The sequence below is a fragment of the Coenobita brevimanus genome, chromosome 1, assembly GCF_032717465.1.
Source record: "Coenobita brevimanus isolate Jiangsu-jjx chromosome 1, ASM3271746v2, whole genome shotgun sequence".
In the NCBI taxonomy this organism is placed as follows: domain Eukaryota; kingdom Metazoa; phylum Arthropoda; class Malacostraca; order Decapoda; family Coenobitidae; genus Coenobita; species Coenobita brevimanus.
The window spans coordinates 37,962,779-37,987,047 of NC_136954.1; the positions used below are offsets into that span (position 1 = coordinate 37,962,779).

Below are 24,269 nucleotides of genomic sequence, written 5' to 3' on the forward strand. Positions count from 1 at the left end.
GAGGGTGACATTTCAATGATGGTACCGTTACTGTAGTTAGGTTGGTGGTATAGATGTGGATGGTGGTACTGGTAAGGATGGTGGCAGTTGTAAGAGATGGTGGTAGTAGTGTGCAGGGCGTTTGTATTGGAATGGTAGCAGTACTAGTAGTAGTGGAAGTGGTGGTAGGAATTGGGGTAGTGTTAGTGGTGTTGATGGAGGAAGCATACGTGGTAATTTTAATACAGGACAATGTTGAATGAGCCGTCCCCTTAACACACGAAAATTCCTTAGGAAAGAGGCAAAGGAACGTATTTCATAGACCACCGTGTATACACAAACTAAAAAAAAAAAAAGAAAGCAGACACTTACGCACGAAAACGGTTTCAGGAAAAAGAAAATGAGGTATGATAAGTACTGTTAGTGTGGTGTAGCGCGAAGAGGGAAGCAGGTCTAAGCAAAGTATTAGAGAGAGAAAGAGAGAGAGAGAGAGAGAGAGAGAGAGAGAGAGAGAGAGAGAGAGAGAGATTTGCCGTGTGGTGAGGCAATTCTATGATTATATGGTGAAATTGTTATGCATTTAAGTGAACAGAGAAGAAAGTCGATGCGGGACTACTCGTGCTGTGAGATATTTGTGTTGTGAGATTCTTGAGTGATGAGAAGATTCTTTTGTCGTAAGAGGGTTTTTCTATGACGACAGGATTATTGTGAGATGAGACAACTGTTGCAGGGAAATGAATTTTGTGTGGTGACAGGATAATCGTGTGATGAGAGGATTTTTGTGTTTGAGATGATTGTTGTGGTGAACGGATTGTTGTGCGATGAGACGATTGGTGTGTGGTTAGACAGTTCTCGTATGGTGAGACGATTGTTGTGGTGAAAGGATTGTTGTGTGGTGAGACGATTGGTTTGAGGCGAGACTATTGTTGTATGGTGAGACGATTGGTGTGTGGTGAGAAGATTGGTGTGTGGTGAGACGATTGTTGTGTCGTGAGACGTTTCTTGTGTGGTAAGACAACTCTTGTGTGGTAAGTGATGAGGGGATTCTTGAACGACGAGCCCACTCTTGTGGTGGGCAGCTTCTCGTGTGGAGAGAGGATTCCTGGGCCTTGTGTAGTGAAAGTGTGGTGGGATGTGGAGCTGTGGCCACAACTCCACTCAGATCGTGTGTGGAGTCCCCCCCCCTTCCCCAGGTAACTCTTACTCCCCCCCACTCGGCAGGATCTATCCCTCTCCGCAGGGATCTATTACCCCCTCCCCCTCTCCGCACTGTTGTTTACCTAATTGTAGACCAGAGATTAACTACCCCCTTGTTGTTTCTGTGTACCTTCTCTGTGGTTGTGTCCACTTCTCTGAAACTGGTGGTCCTTGAGCTCTTGCAGTGCTTTATTTCAGTGTCTTTTTGTCTCTCGTTTTTCTTTGTCTCTCATTTACACCAAACCTGCGTACACAAAATATACTACTCTCTCCCTAGTTTGTTTTGCCATATCTCCTTGTTTCCAAGTTATCACTGTCACGAATATCCTCTCGCTGTTTCTCCAGTTTCTGTTGTTTGTCTAATTGTGGACTGGAGATCAGCTGCCTTTTTGTTGATTTGTGTCTTTGTCCTTCTCTGTGACTTTATGTGCAGCCTTTTGAAGTCTTAGACCCCTCTCACCATTCTCTTATATATGATGTTTCAGACTCTCGACATTCTTTTTTTTTTTTTTTTTTTTTAAACGATGGATTTGAAATCGACTGCTCCGTTGCTTTGTTTGTGTGTCCCTCTGTCTGGTTGTGTGTTCACTTCGAGAGGTCTAATCTGTGCTTAATGTCATCGTGAGGCATTAACGAGAATACTAATGTAAAAAGCAGTAACCGCGGTGGTGATTGACCCCATCAGACTGAGCTGCTCATTAGACACTGAGAGAACTATGGTCTTTTTCCGCTGGTCCTGATTTTTGTGCTTTTGCAGATTATTTCATGTAATTCAGTGGCAGAATAAGACAATACTGCGGTCGTGCATCCTTTCCATAGTATGTCTTCGTGACTAGCATCATATTCTAGTGCTAAGCTACTGTTACAACTCAACATTCAAGATGGAGAGATGGCAATTTTAGGCCAAGATAGAGTAAAAGGAGTATAGGTGGGCAACAGCGAGAAAATGCCATACCTTTCCTTTTTTTTTATTAACACTAGGCGATTTAATAAGAGACCTAATTCCTCTGAAGTCAAAACCTGTCGTAGTTAACCCTTAAGGTGGCTGTAGCATATTTGGCGATTTTATTCTTACCAACACCAGAGTATATTAAACTGGTATGATCCTTTTCCAGTAAGTGGATTACAGGAAAAATATGTGATGTCAAAAGTGTCCTCTTCCAGGTTGGGAGCAAAATCAGTGTTGAATCTGGCCCAGAGATGTACTGTAGTGATTTTAGGTAAACTCTACCATCCTTTCTTCCTTCCTTCCCTGTTCATTTATTCATTTTCTTCCTTTCTTCCTTCCTTTGTTATTTATTTATCCATTCTTTCTTTCTTTTCTTTTTCATTCGTTCGTTCATTCCTTTGTTCCTTCCATTCTTTCTTTCTTTCTTTTTCTTGTTTTCTTTCGTTCTTTCTTTTTTCTTTTCTTTGTTTTTCTTTCTTTCTTTCCTTCTTTCTTTCTTTCTTTTTCATTCTTTTTTCTTTCTTTCTTTACATCTTTCATTCTTTACTTCTTTCTTTCCTCCTTTCTTTCCTTCTTTCTTTCTTTCGTTTCTTCTTTCTTTCCTTCTTTCTTTCTTTCCTTCTTTCTTTCTTTCTGTCTTTCTTTTTCTTTCTTTCTTTCATTCCTTCTTTCTCTCTTTTCTTTCTTTCTTTCTTTCTTTCTTTTCCTTCCTTCCTTCCTTCCTTCCTTCCTCCTTCCTTCCTTCCTTCCTGCTTTTTCTCTTTTTCTTTCTTGTTCATTCTTTCTCTTCCTTCCTTCCCTCTTTCTTATTTCCTTCCTTCCTTCCTGCTTTCTCTTTTTCTTCTTATTTATTCTTTCTCTTCCTTTTATCCCTCCTTTTTCCTTCCCTCCTTCCATCCATCCATCCATCCATCCATCCTTCCTTCCTTCTTGTTTTCCTCTTATTTTTTCATTCATTCATTCAGCACCGTAACGTCTAAACTCATGCCGCCCTGACTCTCAGCTGAATGAAATCATGTGGCGTTGGCTGGAAAAGAATGGCGTTGTCTCGACTGTTGGGGGTTTATTGTACCGGTATTAACACTGAGGCTCCTGTGACTCACTCTCAGCTGAATGAAATCGTCTGTCGTTTGCTGGAATAGATACAAAGAACTGTGTCGACCATGAGAAGGTTAAAGTAGGTTGTTCTTGCTAAGTTAGACAAATAAAATTACGGCCATAATCACTGCTAAGCTGAATATAATCGTCTGTAGCAAGAATAAAATAGCTAAGATTTCTGTCGCTGTCAGGGAGTTAATGAAATCGTCTGAAGGTAACGATACAGGCGACCAGACTCCAAGATATGCTTAACCGCGGTGTTCAAATCCGTAGCTTAGGCCTTTGAGCCTGTGGCTGATTACTCACCCTGTATTGTACACGTTACGTTATCTCACCTTCTTTAAGTGTTACCACCATAATCATCATCATCATCATCAGCATCATCATCCCGTCTCTTTTTTTCCCCCACATGAAGATAGGATGAGGTAGGGTTCAGCGAGCAAGAAAAAGGAAAAAACATGTAATGCGAGAACTAACCTACAACATATCCAATGACAGACCACACACCCGTGTACTCATCCTGAACTCTACATCCACACATACTGGATGTGCTCAGTCATACTTACCATATACGTATTCCGATAACTGTTAAATTAAAGAGAGTGATACCAAACCCTTGTCGTGCCCCGCCCTGTACAAAATTCATTCAACCAGCTCGATTCCTTGTAAGTTTCCGAGCCACATCAGCCTCCACACCTGTCTCTCACATATTCATTTACCATACCTATCCACCTAACTGGTCCACCTCGCTGCCTTCCTTCACCCAACTCACTCACATGCGTCCCTATCACCAAATTGTTTACACCTCTTTTTCCATATGACCATACCGTCTAGGTACTCACACTGCTGTTTTATTGTTCATAGACTTCCTTACTCCATATCTTTCACGAATCACATTATTTCAGCCACTCTCCGCACTCCACAAACATTTCTCAATGACCCCATCTCCACTGTTCTAACTCCTGGCTCTTCGTTTTCACGCCACACCAAAGTCTCACACCCATTTGGTAATGTGGGCATTATCTTCTTGTAGCTGCCAGACTCAGACCTCTGTTTTGTATCAAGGCCGTCATAATACGAACCACTTTCCTTCCCTGTGCCACTCTGCCTTCCACTTCCTTTGCACATTTACCTCGGTTCTGTTGCTGCATCCAGGTACTCAGGTCTTTTGCTGGAATGAGGCTTGAGTCAGACTTGAAAGTCGTGCTTGAGGCGGTCGCAAGGCGAGGCTCACGGGTTACTCAAGTCTGGTTCAATCAGCTGGACTTGGCCATATTCTAAAATGAAGCTCGCCTCTGACTTCAGAAAGTAGTGCTTAAGCCGCGGGCTCGAAGCAAGCCTCCGGCTATTACTAAATCAGCCAGTCACAGCTCCAAAGTCGTACCATCAAAATCAGTAGATAAGACAGGATAAACCAACAAGGTTTTATAACAACGTTAGATACCTGATAAATACAGTCAGGTGTCATGCACTGTGTGGATGTTATCCTTTCCGAGGCTTGGGTAGCGTATGTCACATATCCCAGTTTTTTTTTCTGTCCCTCCTCCTCCTCCTCCTCCTCCTCCTTCTCTCCTTGCTTTCGCCTTTCCTCCTCCTTCCCCCTTCCCATCTCTCCTTCCTTCTTCCCTTCGTCCATCCTTCCAACCCTCCCCGTTTCTCCTTCCTTCTTCCATCTTTCCTTCCTTCCAACCCTCCATGTTTTTCCTTCCTTCTTCCCTTCGTCCTTCCAACCCTCCCCGTTTCTCATTCCGTCTTCCCTCCGTCCTACCAACCCTCCCTGTTTTTCCTTCCTTCTTCCCTCCGTCCTTCCAACCCTCCCCGTTTCTCATTCCGTCTTCCCTCCGTCCTACCAACCCTCCCCGTTTCTCCTCCCGTCTTCCATCCGTCGTTCCATGCCTTCTCCTTCTTCCTCCCCTCCCTTCTTCTCTCCTCCTCTTCCTCTTACCTCCCTCCATATCACTGTTTCTCTCCGTGCAGTCTATATTCTCGTGGGATTAGGAGGCTCCCTAGCAGTGAATTCACAATTGATTTGGCATATCACAACGTAATCGCTTCAGCCCAATGACGTGCTTCATAATTTACTATTGCCATCACATATACAGAAAAGAAGGCAGTTTGATACAGGATGTGCCAGAGTGGACTGCTAGAGGAAGAAGAGGCAGAGGTAGGCCAAGGGAAACCTGGTTGAGGACAATGAAAAGAGAAGCAGGAGAGGAGTGTTGGTGGGACCTGAAGGAGATGGCAAGAGACAAATATTGGTGGAGAGAGTTCATCGAGGCCCTATGCATCCCGTGGGGTGCCACAGGAAATGATTGATTGATTGATTGACCACCAGATGATTTCATTCAGCCTTACACAGGCTTTTCAGACATGGAGAATCAGCATGGATATTGTCTTTATTAGCCCCATCACTAATAGATGTCTGTCCTGGGATGAATAAAATCACCCGCTGATTTAAAAAAAAAAAAAAAAATCTATTGCAATGTCATCGGACTGAAAGGGTTCACATTCTCTCGTATGTTTTTTACCAACTTCTTTTGGCAACATATTTTGCACATAAAACATTCAGTAAAATGGGGCAACTCCGACCGCTGGGGGCAACGCCCACCGGTTTAGAAATATTTTGAATAAGTAAAAAATGAATAAAATAACAGATAAGTATAAAAATTTAAGATTGAGGTCGGAGTTGCTTTGAAGGGTCTGATTTTTTCCGTAATACATCCAGAAATAAACTGGTAAAACTGAGGTTCTGTATCGTGTTTGTTCTAACCTGCCGAGGATCCCTAACCCATTCCAGCTCACTTGATCGCCTGTTGTGATCAGACTGAAGGGCGGGTTGACTCGTAACCAAGAAGAGCCATTCCTCCATCACAACTGAGGCTTACTGAATGTCATGCCACCACCACTTAGTATTCAAAATGTGGGTGTGCTTCAGTTCCGTCTGTGAGAGCAAGTTGACCGTACCGTATCATATTTACACTTTTGCTTGCGGACTAATTCTCAGTTAAACTTAAACGTTGAAATTCTCATTGCATGCGGACTAATTCTCAGTTAAACTTAAACGTTGATATTCACAAAGTGCCAGTTTGCTAAGGGAAACAGCTATCATCCATTCCGAAAAAGCTTATATTGTGGTATTTCAAATAGAATGATATCCGTGGACACTTTTCAAGCGCCTGCCATATCATCAGCATCAGGTAGTATATTATGTGGCAGCTTTATATACAGATTGTCCCTTACAGTATAAAGAGCTTAGCACTAGAAACTCGCCGTCACTATCTTGCGTTGTGAGGACGGCTCGGTCTGCTGGTGTGGATGTAGGTGTGACAGTAAGAGTTGGAAATGAATAAATGATGCAGAATAGACATTGATAACGCTGACTGAGCCGTCCCCGCAACACACAAAGAGATCGCCCGGTGGAGTGGACGACGAGTGTTATACAGTATATACTGCAGACCAGCCTGTATTGCGAACTGAGCTAACAAGGATGAAAGAGAGGAATATATTTAATGGTTTGTGCGTCTGGCGAAACGGAGGGATGGAAGGAGAGAGGGAAGGAGAGTAGTAGTGATGGAAGGACGGAGGGATGGAGAGGAGAAGAGGAAAGATGGAAAGACGAGGGATGAAGAGGAGAGGAGGAGGGATGGAAGGAGAGAGGGAAGGAGTGGAGTAGTGACGGAAGGACGAGGGGATGGAGAGGACAGGAGGAAAGATGGAAGGACGAGAGGATGGAGAGGAGAGGGAGGGATGGAAGGACGGAAGGATGGAGAGAAGAAGAAGAGGGATGGAAGGACGGGGGGGTGGAGAGGAGAAGTGGAAGGTTTCAGAGGAGAGGAGAAGGGATGGAAGGACGGAGAGATGGAGAGGAGAGGTGGGATGGATGGACGGAGGGATCGAGAGGAGAGGAGGAGGGATGGAAGGACGGAGGGATTGAGAGGAAAGGGGGGAGGGATGGAAGGAAGGAGAAGGGAGTTGGAGGAGGGATGGAAGGACAGAGGGATGGAGAGGAGAAGAGAGGAGAAGAATGGAAGGACGAAGGGATGGAGAGAAGAGGATGGATGCAAAGGAGAGGAGAAAGGATGGGAGGACGAAGGGATCGAGAGGAGAGACAGGATTGAAGGACGGAGGGATCGAGAGTAGCGGATGAGGGTTGGAAAGACAGAAGGAAGAAGGGGAAAGAACGGGATAGAGGAAGGAGGAATAGGAAGGATAGAGGATGCGGGAGAAAGAGGAAAAGGAAAAGGGCAAGGAGGAGGAGGAAGAGGAAGAACAGGAGGAGGAGGAAAAGGAGGAGAAAGAGGAAGAGGGAGAGGAGGAGGAAGAGGAAAAGGAAGAGGAAGAAGAAGATGAGGAGGAGGACAAGACAGAAGAAAGGGATCGTGTGAAGAATAGCAAGAGTGAGAGAGGGATCTGGGGAACAATGGAAAAATCGATAAATTTACCTTGGTCTATCTGTCTATCTATCTATAGCCCAACGCCCTAATCCTGCAAAGGGGGGCCGCAAAAGGAAGAAAAAAGACTGAGGTTGAGGGTGGTGAAGGTGGTGGTGATGATACTATGATTATGGCGGTGGTGATGATAAAATTGATGGTGATGGTCTTGGTGAAGTTTAGCATAGTGATGATGGAAACTGGGGTGGAAGAGGAGGGGTAGGAGAGAGTTATGGCGATAGTGCATGGAAGAATAATGGCTGGACAATGAAATGATGTTTTTATTAGGGTAAATATGTGTGTGGATGAGTAAATTGAGAGTGTGTCGTCCTGTCTCGGCTAACCTCCTTTTTTTTTTTAGGGAAAGCAGCCTAGGTATATAGACAAAGAATCTGCCCCACCTTGACCCCCTTCAGGTATAAACGGACAACATTTGCATGGATAAATATCGTGGAGAGAGAGAGAGAGAGAGAGAGAGAGAGAGAGAGAGAGAGAGAGAGAGAGAACGATTGTAGGAGGGAGGAAGGACTAGAGAAAGTGATGAAGGAAGGAACAGAGAGAGAGAGATAGAGATAGAGAGAGAGAGAGAGAGAGAGAGAGGGCGTGATGGGGGTGGGCTGGCCCTGGTGAGAGAGGATAGTGTTTGGAAACTCCCTGTACTATTGTTTGCAGATGATACTGTGTTGTTGAGTGAAGACAAAGGGGAGCTGTAAGGCTTGCTGGATGAGTTTGGGAGAGTGTGTAAGAAACGGAATCTAAAGGTGAATGTAGGGAAGAGTAAAGTGATGGTCTTTGAGTGAGGTGAAGTCAGTGAATGTACAGCGAGGTTGGATGGTGAGGAATTGGAAAATGTGAGTACGTTTAAGTACTTGGGTAGTGTGATGAGTAAGGATGGAGGTTTGGAGGGTGAAGTGCTTGAAAGGGTACAGCAGGGAAGAAAGGTTGCTGGTTCTTTGAAAGCAGTGATAAGAAACAGGGAAGTGAGCATGGAAGTGAAAAAGTTACTACATGACAGTATTGTGATACCAACTCTAACGTACGGAAGTGAAGCTTGGACGTTGTTGGAAGGACACAAGTCAAGAGTGAGAGCAGTGGAAATGAGTTATTTAAAAGGAGCCTGTGGAGTCACATGGAGAGACAGGCTGACGAATGAGGATATAAAGGAACGTTGTGGTGTGGATGTGGATGTGATAGGAAGCGTTATGAGGAACACACTGAGGTGGTTTGGCCATGTGGAGAGGATGGAGGGTGAAAGACTGACGAAGAGAGTGTATGTGAGTGAGGTGGAGGGGGAAGAGGGAGGGGGAGGCCGAGGATGAGATGGAGGGATGGGGTGGAGAGGTATATGAGAGAGGGGGGTGTGAGTTGGGAGCAGGGCAGTGAAATGGCGGGGGACAGGGCGACTTGGAGGCGATTTGTTTGTGGCCACCCCAAACGGGATTGAGGCGTCTGGCAACAGATAGGTAGATAGACCATTAATATACTCTGCTTTACCCCAGCTGGTCCCCAAGCCACAATATTGAGCAGTGGCGCTGTATTGACTCCTTAGGCGTCGTTACTCACACCCACGACACACCAAGGACACCACTGATCCCCTTCCAAGCCGCCCTCGCTCGTAGCCCATCCTCCCCTCTCACATCAACCTCCGGAGCCCACCTATAGACTAAACCTTGGACTCTATAGTTTTTTTTTTTTTTTTTTTACCTGATAGAGATCCACAACCCCTCTCCCGTCAGTTGATGACTAGGTGTAGGTGAATTAGAGGATAAATCTGATGAGTAATCAAGGAGACACAATCCCACCTCATAACTAAGAATCGCCAGTTTCACGCTGCCACCATTTAGTATGTAAGATACGAGCGTGACTCAGTTATGTTAGATGAAAGCAAACTGGCATTTATCCTGTTGTATACCTCCACATATATTAAGAAGCCTGCTATCCAGAACCACAACTCATCCATTTTCTCTTTCCGAAGCTCGCCCACACGCTTACCCATCGGCAAAGACCACCTTATTCATCTCTAGAGCTCATTCACTCATGCACATTTACATTCATTCATACACATTCACCTATCCCCTCCCTTTAACCCTGTGACGTGTTCTGTATATATTTTCCTACCTTTGGGCAATTTCATTAATCTTAAAAAGAACGTTTAGCAGGGAGGGGGTTTAAGAAGGCTATAACTGACTGCAACAGTTTGATAAGCCGTATCTCCTCTTAGCAAAATGATATCGTTACAGGAATAATGGGAAAAAAATAGGGTGCGGGTTGAAGGTGTTAAACTCTGCCAACCAACTTCAAAACTCATTCACAATTATCCAAAAAGTCACTCACCCACCTACCTGTCCATTTCCAAAAGCCATCTGCTTATTAGTTCCTGGTCGGGTACTCTAGGTTTGCATGGTTCCGTCAGTACGTCAGTTCGTCTGCAATTTCGTGTCCGTTCTGTATCTTCCACATGTTTGGACATTTTTTTAAATAACTTCACACAATTGTTCCCCATACCATGAGGCTGTGTCATGCGCAAAAAACAAGCTAACTACTCCCAAGGTCAAGGTCACACTTGGGGCTCAAACAAGATCGGGTGCATCCTTCTGCAGTTTCGTGTCCGCTCTGTAATCATCACATGCATGGACAGATTTTGATATAACTTCACAATTTTTCCCCATACCATGACGGTGTGTCGTGCGGAACAACCAGCCATCTACTCCCAAGGTCAGTTACATATGTATGGTTATCATCCGGTAGGGGACTTTGCATTGCATGGCAATACAGAATTCACTTCTTCATTTTTATAGCTGTTTCACAATTTCACCTCTGCCGTCCTTTTAAAAACTCTGCCAGCCAACTTCAGAGCTTTCCTATCCACTAACTCAGGTCCAAAGCCCATCCCAGCCTGTATTCTCCTAGGCCTGGGAGCATCTCATCTTCACTATTATATTTCTGTATTTGACACAGTAACACCTTCAGTCTCATGACTTATTGTTTAATCTCTTGCTATCACCAGACGATTTTCATCAGAGCAGATAATTTTCAAGCTGGAGGGTTTGGAGGTAGTATTAATTAACCCTTTCACAACAAGTTCCAATCCCATGTTGAATAAAATCGTCTGGAAGTGGCAAGAATGAACTTATTACTCGTCAGAAGGTACGAGTTAATACAGGTATTCCCACACGTGGTATCATACAAACCACTTTGCTAGTAACAAGTGTAAATGATATGCAAGAGGAGGTAAGCCTTTATTAAACTCTTCAGTTCTAGGTCTCTCTCCTAAGTTGAAGAAACACGGATATTATGTTCACTTTAACTTGGCCTAAAAATGCTCTCTCTCCGTCTTGAATGCTAAGCTGAAACAAGAGATTAACCCTTGAGTATGGTGCTAGTTAAGAAGAAGCGCTTTGGAGAAAGAATGTAGAGCCATAGTAGTGTATTTTTCTGCCACTTCGCAACGTGAAATAAACCGCAAGAGAAAATCAGGGTCAAAATAAGAATGAACTGTAGTGGCAAGAATCGCTTAAGTCCTCACCTTACTGAATGGATTAACCACGTCACCCCTAGTACGTCATTTTCTTTTCTTGTTGTTACATGACGATTTTATTCAAGTTAGGAAGAACTTGTGTCAGTGAAGGGGTTAATGGTTCCTGTATTTCCCCCCTCAAGTTCAAAGAGTCACTGCTGAGCTGAACAAAATCGCTTGGAGGCAGGAAGAATGGTGTAAAATGGCGTCTTCTTGTTGAACGGGTTACCATCCACCCACTCTATCCACCTATTCACCTTTCCATCCACCCAGTGCCGGTTCCGTACCACCAGTCCACCAGATCACTGCTCCATTCACACCATCCACCCACTCACTCCCCCATCCACACTACCCACTCCCCCATCCACACCACCCACTCCCCCATCCACACCCACTTACTCACCCCCTCGCTCCCCCATCCACACTACCGACTCCTTGTCCATTGTCTGCCACCCATACACTCCCCCATCCACTTTCATGTCCACACTTCCTCCCACCCAGTCTCTCATCCACCCATCCACACCGTTTATCTCCCCCCAGTCTCCAAACCACTCCTTGATCCAGCCACCCACTCCTCCATCAACACCGCCCATCCATTCATCCATTCTCTCATCCACTCCTAGACCTCTTATTCACATCACTCATCCACCCACTCACCCTCCAATTCACACCATATATCCACACCCGCGTTTGGAATCACTCCCCATCACACCATTCATCCACCCACCCATCCCCCACCCATACAACCCATCCACACTACTCATCCTCCCACCCACACTACTCATCCTCCCACCCACTTCTAATCCACTCATCCATCCAACCACGCCTCGTTTCTCCATCCACCCATTCCTCGTCCATTTCATTCATCCATCTACCCAGTTCCCATCCACATCGCCCTTCCACCGACCCTCTCTTCATTCACACCATTCATCCACCCCTTCCACCCTCCCATTCCCCATCCACCCAGCAGCTCCCCCATCCACAAAACTCATCCACCCACTCATTCCCTATTCACAGCACCCATCCACTCCCCATCCACACTACTCATCCACCCACCTTACTACAATCCACTCTCGGCAGTCATTTTCTCTTTCTCTTCTCCTCCAGCCTTCCTTCTCTTCCACTTTTCCTCCCTCTACCCCAGCCCTCCCTCCTCCTGAAGCCTTCTTTCCCTCTACTCCAGCCTTCTTTTCCTCTACTTCAGCCTTCTTTCCCTCTACCCTAGCCTCCTCTCTTTCTGCTTCAACCTTCTCTCCTTCTACTCCAGCCATCTTTCCCTCTCCTTTAAGTTTTCTTCCACCTTCGTCTCCGTTCCTCACTTCTCTCTGTCTGCGCTTACTAGTCTTACCTCCTCCCCTCCCATCTCCCACCTTCCCAGCCCCACTCCATCCCTCACACCTTCCATCCTTCCCTCTCGCATCCCTTTTTCTTCCTTCCTTGCCAGACTTCCCCTTCCTTCTTTCCTTCCTTCCTTCAATCTTCCCACCTTGCACATCCTCCCTTCTCTTCTGTCAGCTTCTCTTTGTCCGTCATCAGTTTCCCTCCCTTTCTCTCTCCCTGCCACTCATCCTTTCTCCCTCATCGGTTTCCCTCCTCTCTCCCTTCAGCCATGTTATCCTTCCGTCTTCTCGCCTTCCATCCCTCTTTGCCTCCCTCCGTCTGTCCCTCCAAGTCTCCCTCTGTCCCTCCCTCCTAAAGTACCTTCGTCTCTCCCTCCTAGCCTCCCTCTCTCTCTCTCTCCCTCCCTCCCTCCCTCCCTCCCTCCCTCCCTCCCTCCATCCCTCCATCCATCCTAGCCTAGCCTGCCTCCTTCCTTCCTTCCATCCATCCCAACCTCCTCTTCTTCCCTTCTTCTTTGCCTTTCCCCCTCAGCCTCCCTCCTTTTCTCCGTCCCAGCCTCCCTCTCTCCCTCCATCTTAAGTGTTATTAATCACCCACGTTATCGGTTTTTATCCTTTTTTCCGGGAGGTTCGGTCATGAATGCTCCATCGTGGTCGCTTAGGATGTGCTGTTGTCCTTCATAGAGACATAACTTGAAGCAGAATTATTTTTGCTGATTTTTTTCTTTTTTGTCGTTTCTATCGTGCTTTTGTTTTTTTGTTTTTTTCTCCGTTTTTATCGTGTCTTTTTATAATTTTTTTTGTGCTCTTGGTTTTTCTTTGGTTTTATTGTGATTTCGTTTATTTATTCTTCGTTTTTTCGTGGTTTTATTTCTCTTCGTTTTCATCGTGGTTGTATTTTTCTTCGTTTTTATCGTGGATTTATTTTTGTTCGTTTTAATCGTGCTTTTGTTTGTGTATCTTCGTTTTTATTTATTTCGTTTTCGTGTTTTTATTTTCGTTTTATTCGTGGTTTTGTTTGCTATTTTCTTCTTTTAATCATGATTTTGTGTTTTCTTCATTTTTTTCGTGGTTGTGTTTGTACTTTTCTTTATATTTTATCGTGTTTTTCGTTTTTTATCGTGATCTTGTTTTACATGCGAGTTTCCTTTGAATCGTTTATGCTTCTGTTTTGGTCGCGTAGAATCTATTTTTGTCGTTCACAAGGCTGGTGAGGGACGCCTGCCCGTGGTGGCACCGATATAGCCGGCTCTGCTGCCTAAATATACAAATGATCCTTAACTCCATCACTGTCCTCTGCGGGAAGGATGGCGAGCTGCGCAGATTCAGCCTGCAGTTAGCCCAATTTAAATTCAGACGAGCCTGTGGTTGCATCAATAACAAATAGCTTCATCAGAGAAATTACCAATATGCCGGGAATCGAACCCGGGACTCTCAGGTGAGAGCCAGGCAGCATACCACCACACCACGACCAGGTAAAAGTTAACTCTCGTTAACTCATCCTCTTGATGCCCACAGTGGGGGCGGAGGGACGTTGGTTACAGGATTGTGACAACGTGAGTTAACTTTTACCTGGTCGTGGTGTAGTGGTATGCTGCCTGGCTCTCACCTGAGAGTCCCGGGTTCGATTCCCGGCATATTGGTAATTTCTCTGATGATTTTTCCTGTGTAAAAAGTACAGGTTCTCTCAAAAAACAGCTACAACACGCTTTAACTCTTGCCTAACTCTGATGTTTGAATGTTTTTGTTGGGTGTTATTTTTTTTTTTAGTGTGTGTGTGTGTGTGTGTGTGTGTGTGTGTGTGTGTGTGTGTGTGTGTGTGTGTGTTTTAGTTAGTATTTAGTGTATATTTGGTCCAGAGTTTCGCGTTACGTCCTTGCCACGCAATCTGTTATTGTCGTTCACAAGGCTTAACCTTCAGGCTGACATTAATTTTCTTTTCTTTTTTGTTTGCCTTTTCTTTTTACTTCTTGCGTGTTTTCCCCCATGCCTAGTATTATATTACTTTTTATTATATTTCTTTATATTACTTTTTTATATTTTCTTATTGTCAGTTACAGGGTTTACATTACTGAATTTGGTTTTGATTTTTACCGTCTCCTCATACTGGTAGTTTTTCTAGATTTCATGGTTCAGTGTCTTATTTTTTTTTTTTTTGATTTTCTTCCTACTTTCTCGTGCTGTAACTCATGCATAATTTTATACGTATCATAATCATTCGCTGAGCATTACGTTCAGGCTGACAGTTTTTGGTTCTTTTTAAAATGCCGTTGTATGTAATTTTCACAGTTTTGTGTTTGGTCGTGCCTTCGTCTTGTATCAAATATTATTCACCGGGCTTTACTCGTAGGCTGACTTGATTTTCCATGCTGTTGTTTGGTGTTTTTCATTGTTCTAGTTTCTTTGTATGTGTCAGATCGTGTTTGGTTTTATTAGAATCACTCACCGGTCTTGTCTTTGAGGATGACTGTGTGTGTGTGTGTGTGTGTGTGTGTGTGTGTGTGTGTGTGTTATTATGATGGGGCCTTTGCCTTCTGTTTTTTAGCTATTTTCAGGATTTCTTACCACTTACATAATTTTTACTTTTAACAGATTTATTACATAATTGTTTATTCATCGCCTTATTTGTGGTGTCTGTTTTTTTAATTCTTTATGTTTGTAATTTGTTTGGATTCTTCGTGCTTCATATTCCCTTGTTTTATTATTTATTATTTGTCATTTGTGCGCCATGGATTCTTCGTGCTTCATATTCCCTTGTTGTATTATTTATTATTTGTCATTTGTGCGCCATGGATTCTTCGTGCTTCATATTCCCTTGTTGTATTATTTATTATTTGTCATTTGTGCGCCATTTGCTTGTTGAAATATTTTTCATTTTCATTTATTTTGGTGTTTTTAATATCACTATTGTTCCCTTTTGCTTTTTATAATTCAAATTTGCGTTTCACGTTGATTCCATATTGCCATGAATGTGCCAGTGTTTTCAACAGTTAATTTTCATGTTTTTATACCTTTTTGCCCCAAGTAGTACGGACGGCCAAATCCAACGTGTGTCCCTCACTGTCATTCACTGAGTCACTGTACCTTTGTGAAGGATGAGTCTCTCTCTCTCTCTCTCTCTCTCTCTCTCTCTCTGTCATGGGGGTAAGTGGGTAATGGTAGTTTATATGGTATGCTTGTGCGTCTGGTGTGTGTCTGAGGTGCTTGTGATGTGTCCGGAATGTGTCCAAAAACAAAGAACACTCTCTGGGATGTGCTGATGTGGTGGATACTAGTGGTGGGTGCGACTCTCATATGTTTCCATTGTCTTGCTCTTGTAGGCCATAAATGATTACACGTTCACTATAAATTCTAAGTTTTACCGTCTTTTGTCCCTTTTTTTCTTGGGTTTTCTGCTTAACACTGCCATTTTATCCTCCTTTTCGTCCTCCGTCTCTTTCTCTATGTTCATCTTCCTCCTTCACAGTCATTCCATCGTCCCATCCCTTGTCTGCCTCCACCTCCCCCCTTCCCCACTCAGCTGTCGTCGTGAATTTAGCAGCGTGTCGTCAGTGGTCGTGCTCAGAATTATGGCGTGCCGAGGTGGTCATTGCGTCAGTCGTTCCCTTCCATCCCTGGCGACATTTTTAGCCCCTATCACACCGTGTACCGTATTTCCTTATTTAACTCTTGCTACCACCAGGCGACTTGCTGTGCTGGTATTTAGATGGACCTTTCATAGCAAAGGATTTATAAGCAGTTCCCATTATCTCATATTTGTACGGTGATGTGTTTGGATTCCTGCCACCAGCCGACATCATTCAACATAGGACAGACCTCTAGTGTGTGTGTGTTTAGATAGATAGATAGATAGATATGTAGAGATAGATAGAGATATGGGAAAATAGTACAGTGCTATGGAGTCCTGTCTCCCCTGGGAATTAGTTTACTCTTTAGATAGATATAGATATAGATTAATAGAGAGAGAGAGAGAGAGAGAGAGAGAGAGAGAGAGAGAGAGAGAATCTTTGAAAATACGTAGTAAAATGTTATGGAGTCCTCAGTGTCCTCCAAATTAGTTAACCCTCTTCATATAGATAGATAGATAGATAGACAGGTAGATAAATAAATTGGTAGAAAGGTAGATACATATAGTTGGAGAGATCGGTGGAAATAGTAAACTGTTATGAAGTCCTCTCACTCTTCAGTCTCGCATGCTCGGGACAACCATTTTTATTTCAGCCAATGCCAGACGTCTTTATTGAGCTAGGAGTGAGTCACAGGAGCCTGAGAGTTAAGATGCCAGCTGAATACAGACCCCCAGCATCATGTCTTGTCCCAGCACCAACATGAACCCGGGTCTTGTCAACGGGTCTGTGTCTCTCTCCGCCAACACAACCTTCTGTATAATTCTCCCATTCACCAACTCCGGCCACCCTCTTCACTTTATGCTATTATGGACTTAGGTCTGTATTCTGGGTAGCACAGGAGGCTTCGTAGCTCCTCTTCCTTAGCGATTTGTCTTTGTGCACCACATATATCGTTTTTATATCGGTATAGTTGGCATCAGCAACGGTCAAGACGATACTGGGATTTTTTTTTTTTTTTACGTGCAGAGTAAGTCGCTAAGAAGAAGTGTCACGAACTAACCAATGCTGTTTGGGCCCGTATTCTCGTCGGCTAAGAAAGCTCCCAAACACCCTTTCCTGAGCAACTTATTTTGCTTGTCACACGTTAATGACCATATCCGTGTTACGTAAGGCATTCTAATATCGCCATACTCTGCATTGATAACGTACAGAAGGGCGTTATCCAGCCATTTCCAGAAATAAATCGCTAAGGAATAGGTGCTAAGGAATGCAACCCTGTGATATGCCAAGATAACAAAAGTCACGGCATCATCCCTTTCTCTGTCATTCTCTACTTTGCATTATATTTCCCCCAGCGACAGGTAGTTTACGTGCCACCTTCATTCCCATGGCCCTTTTTTATTTTATCTTTTCCAACTAAATTATTTTATTCAGTATAGGTGAGACTTTTAACTTGAGGATTTAGACAGCCTTAGTTATCCCTTTGACTCCTACATCTCCGTCCAAAGTTGTATAAATTTGTACAGATGTAGCTTGAAATAAATAGTATCGTCATCACGTGTACACGAGGGAAAAGTGGTTCATCAAAAATGTTAAAATCTGTCACGAATAACATTTTCTCCAAGGAGCAAAAGTAATTGGTTTCTTCAAGCGTAATACAGGCGATTTTATTCACCTCTTAGGAACATGTCAGTCAGGAGGTCTAAAGCTGTGTTTTAAGTGATCACTGTCACTTTGTGGCACTTCTTTTTCAGCGACTTATGCTACACATTACTCCTCGATATTCTCCTGTATGTTGTTATTGATACAAACTATGTCGATATGTTAGCGATGTAAAGAGCATACAGGCAAATGTTGAGCCGTTATGTGTAAAACAAATCGCTGAGGAAGAGAAGCTACGAAGCCACCTTTGGAACTTGCATTACGACCCCTTAGTTGGTATTCTCGTCAGCTTAGATTGCTCTCAAGCACCTGTATTTAAGTGATTTATTTTGCATATTACGCCTGGATAATCACTTGTCCGTAATTTACGCATCCTTATTGGAAGGACGCAAGTGGAGGTTGAGAGGAGTGGAAGAGAGTTGTTTGAGAGGACTAAAGATTAGGATAAGAGGGAGAAGGATAGAGGGAGGAATGGATGGAGAGAAGGACTAGAGGAGGCAGCAGAGGTACGTTGAGGTAAAGGTACTTCGTCCACACTGACCTTACGGACGCTGAGAGAGACAGTATTCTCCAACCAAGGATGGGCCTCGAGGAAGGGAGGGGTTCGTGAAGGGTTTATACGATAGAATCCCTTAAGTTCGAAGAGCCTGTATTAAGCTGGATCAAATCGTCTGCAGAAGTAACAAGAACACTTCTCAGCGACCCAGACAAGTGTGTGTGTGTGTGTGTGTGTGTGTGTGTGTGTGTGTGTGTGTGTGTGTGTGTGTGAATATCTCTATCTGTTACTTGTCTTATGTCCTTTCTTAGTCGCATTAATGTCCTTTCGAGTTCATAATTACTCATCTCCTTCGTTTATCGTATATACACGTTAACCTTTAAAATTACCATTTTCCTCAACCGTAATCATTCTCTGCCTTTTGTCATGTGGCTTTTGTTTAGTTAACCTTTAAAATTACCATTTTCCTCAACCGTAATCGTTCTCTGCCTTTTGTCATGTGGCTTTTGTTGCCTAGCGGTAGATTATTCATTTATTCATTCGTAAATTTTTTCTTTCTCTCTCAGATCGGGACGTGGAGCGACACCCGAGGGCTGGAAACAGTGGCGGTCAAGTACACGAGCCACATGACTGACCGGGTGATGGCTGACAGATCTTACATCGTTACATCCATATTGGTGCGTGTATCCCCCCTCCCTTCTCTCTCTCTCTCTCTCTCTCTCTCTCTCTCTCTCTGCCGACCTCCAGATTTAAGCGATATTTTAAGTGAGTCTCGGTATTTTTCTATTACCCGTTTAATGTCCTTTTTAACTCATTTAGGGATTTTGTATGACATTTAATTTTATCTTCCGTTTTCCCTTAGTTTCCTCCTTGTAAATATTTTCACTCTGTGATGCGACTTAGTGCCATTTGGTCTTTGTTAGCTGGTGCTGCCTTTTCATTTCTCTCTCTCTCTCTCTCTCTCTCTCTCTCTCTCTCTCTTTGAACGAGGAATTTTATACGAGTAATAAGCAGTTGAATCATTAGTGTGTTCTCATGTTGCTTGAGATAATATAGCGGCCCCGTTTTCTGTCATCACAGGAAAAGCCATTCTTGATGATAAGGAAGGACGGTAACTACACTGGCAATGATCGTTACGAGGGATACGCTAAAGACCTCGCTGACCTCTTGGCATCCTTCCTCGGAATTAACTGTGAGTATATGAGTTTGGGGGCTTGTGCTGGAAAATGAGAAGGTATTAGAGGGTAACGTAGTATTTCTAGGGTGTCTTAGGTAGATATCTTGGAATGATCGTTACGAGGACGAAGTTACGGGCCATTCCGATTTCTTGCCCTTTTTCCATAGAATTAAATGGGAGTATTTGATTTTTCGGTGTATTTTGGCGGGTAATGAGTAATTTTGAGAGTGTCGTATCTGTATCCATTCTTTTTCAAAAGGTATTTGTGTAAGCATATTTCTGTTCTGCTCAAATACTCCATATTTAGTGTTGGAGGTAAAGAAGGTATTTTTGATTTTTTTTTTTTTTTTAAATCTGCTTAGAGTTCATGGACATATTATGCCTTCCGTCTCGCGAAAGATGTAAGAAGGTTACCTTATTACAAGTAGACAGTTTCGTGTGTTTACAATTCAGGAGAGTCTTGTGTAATTTTCGAACTCCATCTTACTGTAAAACATTATTTTTCTGGTGCTTTGCTTGAGATAGATATTGTTATGCTGGTAGGATTAGGCTAGTGTTTTATATCTGGCACTGTGATGAACATTTTAGAAAGTAAGTGTTATACCATAGGATTAGGTTAATGTTTGTATCTGGAGATATGAAGAACATTGTGGAAATTTCGGCATGTCTGTTTTGTTTACTTTCTCACGTACCTTAGGAATTAGTTCTTGTCATTATGGTTATTGTGTATTGTTAATTTAAGTGCATTATTGCATGGGAAAATGTGCGTTCTGTCCTAGGCTCTAGAATATGCATTATTGCATCACACAGTGTGAGTTCTCTCCTGAGCTTGAGAGTGTTCTGGACTGCCAAGGGGGGGAAGGAGGGTATTTAAAAAGGACCTGACCCGCTTTCTGGCAGTTGGTCAAGAGTAACAGATGGAGTGGGTTGTGTGGGAGGGTCAGTTTGAGTTTAGTCAGTGAGCCAGGTAGTAGAGGACCGTTAATTTGCGTCCTAGAGCGAGTCAGTCAAGCAGTGAGTCAGAGAGTCTGTAACAAACAATCAGTGAACAGTGAGCAGGTGCATAGTTAGTGATGCAGTCAGTGAATCAGTGGTAGACGGACAGTGACAGATAGAGTCAGTGTTATTGAGTCAGACAGTGAGAGAAAATCAGTGAAGGATGGAGTAATCAGAGTCAGTAAGTGAGCATCATTGAGTCAGTTAATGGACAGTGAACGAGTAGTAATCAGTGGAGGACTGAGTTAACGTGGGAGGGAAAAGTCAGTGTTATGCAAGTGTGCCTCACCTATGCCAGGTAGGAATAAAACCCAGTGTTCAGCGGCCTTTTATTAACGTCCTAGCTTGTATACGCATCGTTGTTGACATACCCACGGTCCCAGTGGTATAACAATACTAATGCATTTTTAGAGCCTTAGGAAGTGTTTGCTTTGTATGTCAGGGTGGAGGAAGGTCCTGTGGTTGGTAACATGGCGCGGTTCAGTTGCCAGGGCCAGATCGACGTAGAATCGGTTCCACTGAGGATGAATTCTCCAGGGCGTCCCCTACATGCTTCAACCTTAGCCACCCTCTGACACATCAAATTGCTGTTTGACCACAGTAATTGTTCTTTGAGTGTTAAGACGATCACCGGGTGTGTAGGTTGAGATAAAAAGGAAGGGGGGAGAAAGAGAGAGTGAGGGAGGGAACAAAACGAAAAGAAAAGTACTCATTTTTTAAGTGTTGAAATAGAAATGTCAGAAGCAAAGAGATGTATGCGTGTGTTAATGTTTTCTCTACTGTGGACGCATATTGGTATAATATTCATGAAAAATTCCTACCATTTTCTTTACCTGCGGAAGTTTCTAGTTGTGCAAAAAGTTAATTGTGAGGCATCAATTCTTTGACTGGCAAAATATCGCTTGAGCTGAATGTAATCGTCTTGTGATAGCCTGTGCAGAATAAGTGAAAGTGTCTATAGATTGTAAAAGTGTTATTTCTGGTGATATAAGTTTCTTTCTTTAGTGGCAGTTATTCCTTCTTTTTATTCAGAGTTAGGTGCAGGAGATATTTATGGTGCATTAGAGATTCCCTTCACCACAATGATTGCCTCCTTATTTTATTGTAACCTCAGGCAATTTTGTTTAATATAATGACTGGAATATCAAAGGGACAAGTGTTTAAATTTGGAGCAACCAAAAGGTCGAGGTCTGAAACACAGTTAAAGGGGATGGTGTTGCCATAGTGGAGGTATGGGCTCTCTGGGTGTTCATGTTTAATGTCATCTTTTTTTCTCGCAATGTGGGGTTTTGTTTCTGGCACATAGTTATGTTATTGTAGACGTGCTACCTTCTTTCCTATTTATCTGTTTACTCTTGCGTCTGTTTCCCACAATATACCCTGCAACGTGTAGGGGTAATTTTCTCCTGATCACACATATGTTATTGTTTTCTTACTGATTTCCTTTTATTAATATTCATACACACAGTTTTTCTTTTTTCTTAATTTCCCCTAGATATTAACAAATTTGCAGAATGACAGTGATGCCCAGTAATATCTCATAATCATATTAACTTGTTCGTGCTGCCATATTTATCTGTTAACCAATTTTTTTCCCCGCAGACACATTGCAGCTCGTGAAGGACAACAAGTACGGTGGCCAGAACGATGGCCAGTACGGTGGCTGGGACGGCATGGTGGGGGAGCTGGTGAGACAGGTCAGTGTGGCCTAGTTTTACTTCAGTTACCCTCCATTGGTTTTCTCTTCTCCATTTTAACTCATTCTCTCACAAAATATATTTTGTAAGTTAGTCTTACATCTCCGGACTAAGTTTATTCAGCCTTGGAGAAGCTTAATAGAACCTGTGGGATAATATTGCTGTCATTTAACCTTGCATTACAAGAGGTCTCCCAAAGAGAGAGAGAGAGAGAGAGAGAGAGAGAGAGAGAGAGAGAGAGAGAATCCCCCCACCTAGGTCAAGTGTAAATAACGTGCCACGAAAAATTATTCTTGATGTGTTAGATTTCTGATCTGCTTTTAAATGAGATAAAAAAGGAGCCTTTATTTTTTAATTATACGGTAGGGGTGCCCACCATCCACTCACTCGATGTAGCGCTGCTCTCGGGTGACTGCCCTTTCCTCACTACCTTCCCTCTTTCCTTCCTTCCTTTTCTGTCATTTTTTCCTTCATTCTTTCCTCTTCCTTCTGTCCACGGGTGACACTGCATTGAATGACAAGCCAAATGGTTTCCTGTACACCAGGAAGCCATTTATTACGCCGGATGGTAACCATATAACCAGATTATTGCCTGGTGGTTTAGTGGGCAATTAAAGCGCTCCAATCGTATTGAGCCGGTGCAGGTTTTTATCCAAGGGATGGTTGGGGTTTATTGCTCACGTCTTGCCAATCAGAGATGAGTGACGCTGGTCACCCATCTTAAATGTCAGGACCAACTTGCTTAGCCCCGGGCATCCACGCTTCGCATGGGACAACACTGGATTAGATGATGAATGAATTAATGAATGAAATAAAATGTGCAACCCAATAATCTTCTTTGAAAAGGAAGACAAAGCGTCAGTCAAGCTTGTATTTCTCTCTCTCTCTCTCTCTCTCTCTCTCTCTCAATGCGGGGTCAAACAGAGTTGACAAATTGAATGGGTGGGTGGATAAATTAATGCAGATAGATGTTTGAATAACTAAATGGATAGATGTAGCTATCGTGGGCCCATCTCTTAAGCATTAGTCAACACAGTTCTCTTTGATGAGAAACCTAAAAATCTTATGACTTAAAATGTATTATCATTGTGATGATTAATTCATATACATGATGTGTACTAAAGACCTTCTACTGTCGAGATCAGTCTTTATGGGGAGTGTACAGTATACATATTGATGCTGTTCCCAAAACTGTTATACTACCAATAATAAAGTATTTAGATCATCATCATCATCATCATCATTATCCCGCCTTTTTAACATTACAGGTGGAGTTAGGCAGGGTACAGCAAGCCAGGAATAGAAAAAAAATATGCTAGTCGGAGAACTAATCAGCAATATGCCCAGAGAAGTGGGCCACGTAACCAGTCATTCACCGTCCAAATCCCAGGAATCCTTGCTGTAATATTAAAAATGTAAAATATATAAAATAATAAAATAACAAAAAAACCTATGAATTCAGCGTTTCCTGTGACAGTTTGTGTAGAAAATTACCAGGGTTATTCATGAAGAAGCCAGCTCGAATAAACCGAGCCCCTGTTCTGAAACTTTTCCATCGAGAATAGACCTTTTCCAGTGACGTGTGGTTTTTTTACGATTCCATATTGGATGGCAAACTCCTCGCAGTAATGGCTGTCCAGACAGGGCTGTCAGAGACTGAACTGTCTGATATATGCAGAAATCTGGATCAACGCCAAGATCTGTACAGGAACAAGATAAGGTGTTTGAGGCTGGATGCTTACACCATATCTAGGGAGAAATTCACTCTTTTCAAGTATGGGAGACCGAAACCAGATCTCAGATATGGCGATCTCCAAGGCAGAGAGACTATAAGGTAGTTTCACACCGGGGGGACAGGGAGCAAAAACGTGTCTCGGTCTGCGCATGACGTCACAGATAATCCAGACTGAGGGTCGCAGCCTGGACTCAGCCTCAGGGCCAGTCACTTACCTACCTACCCTCTGATATGAGCTCCCCGGCCTCCGTTTTCTATTGTACTGCCGGGCGAGTTCAGCGACGATTGCAAATGGGTTTTTTCTGTGAACATGCCGACAGTTTGTATTGTTCGTGGGTGCAGATCGGTTCATGTGAAAGGTGATAACAACTCAAAACATAAGGGAGCTTTTAAATAATTAATGATTTCCTATATGGATTACTTTTGT

General features: G+C 43.3%; 1 pseudogene; it reads left to right on the top strand.

Annotated features, from left to right (window-relative positions):
- LOC145394715 (glutamate receptor 1-like) overlaps positions 1-24,269 on the top strand; it is a 289,049-nt pseudogene that overhangs the window by 245,434 nt on the left and 19,346 nt on the right.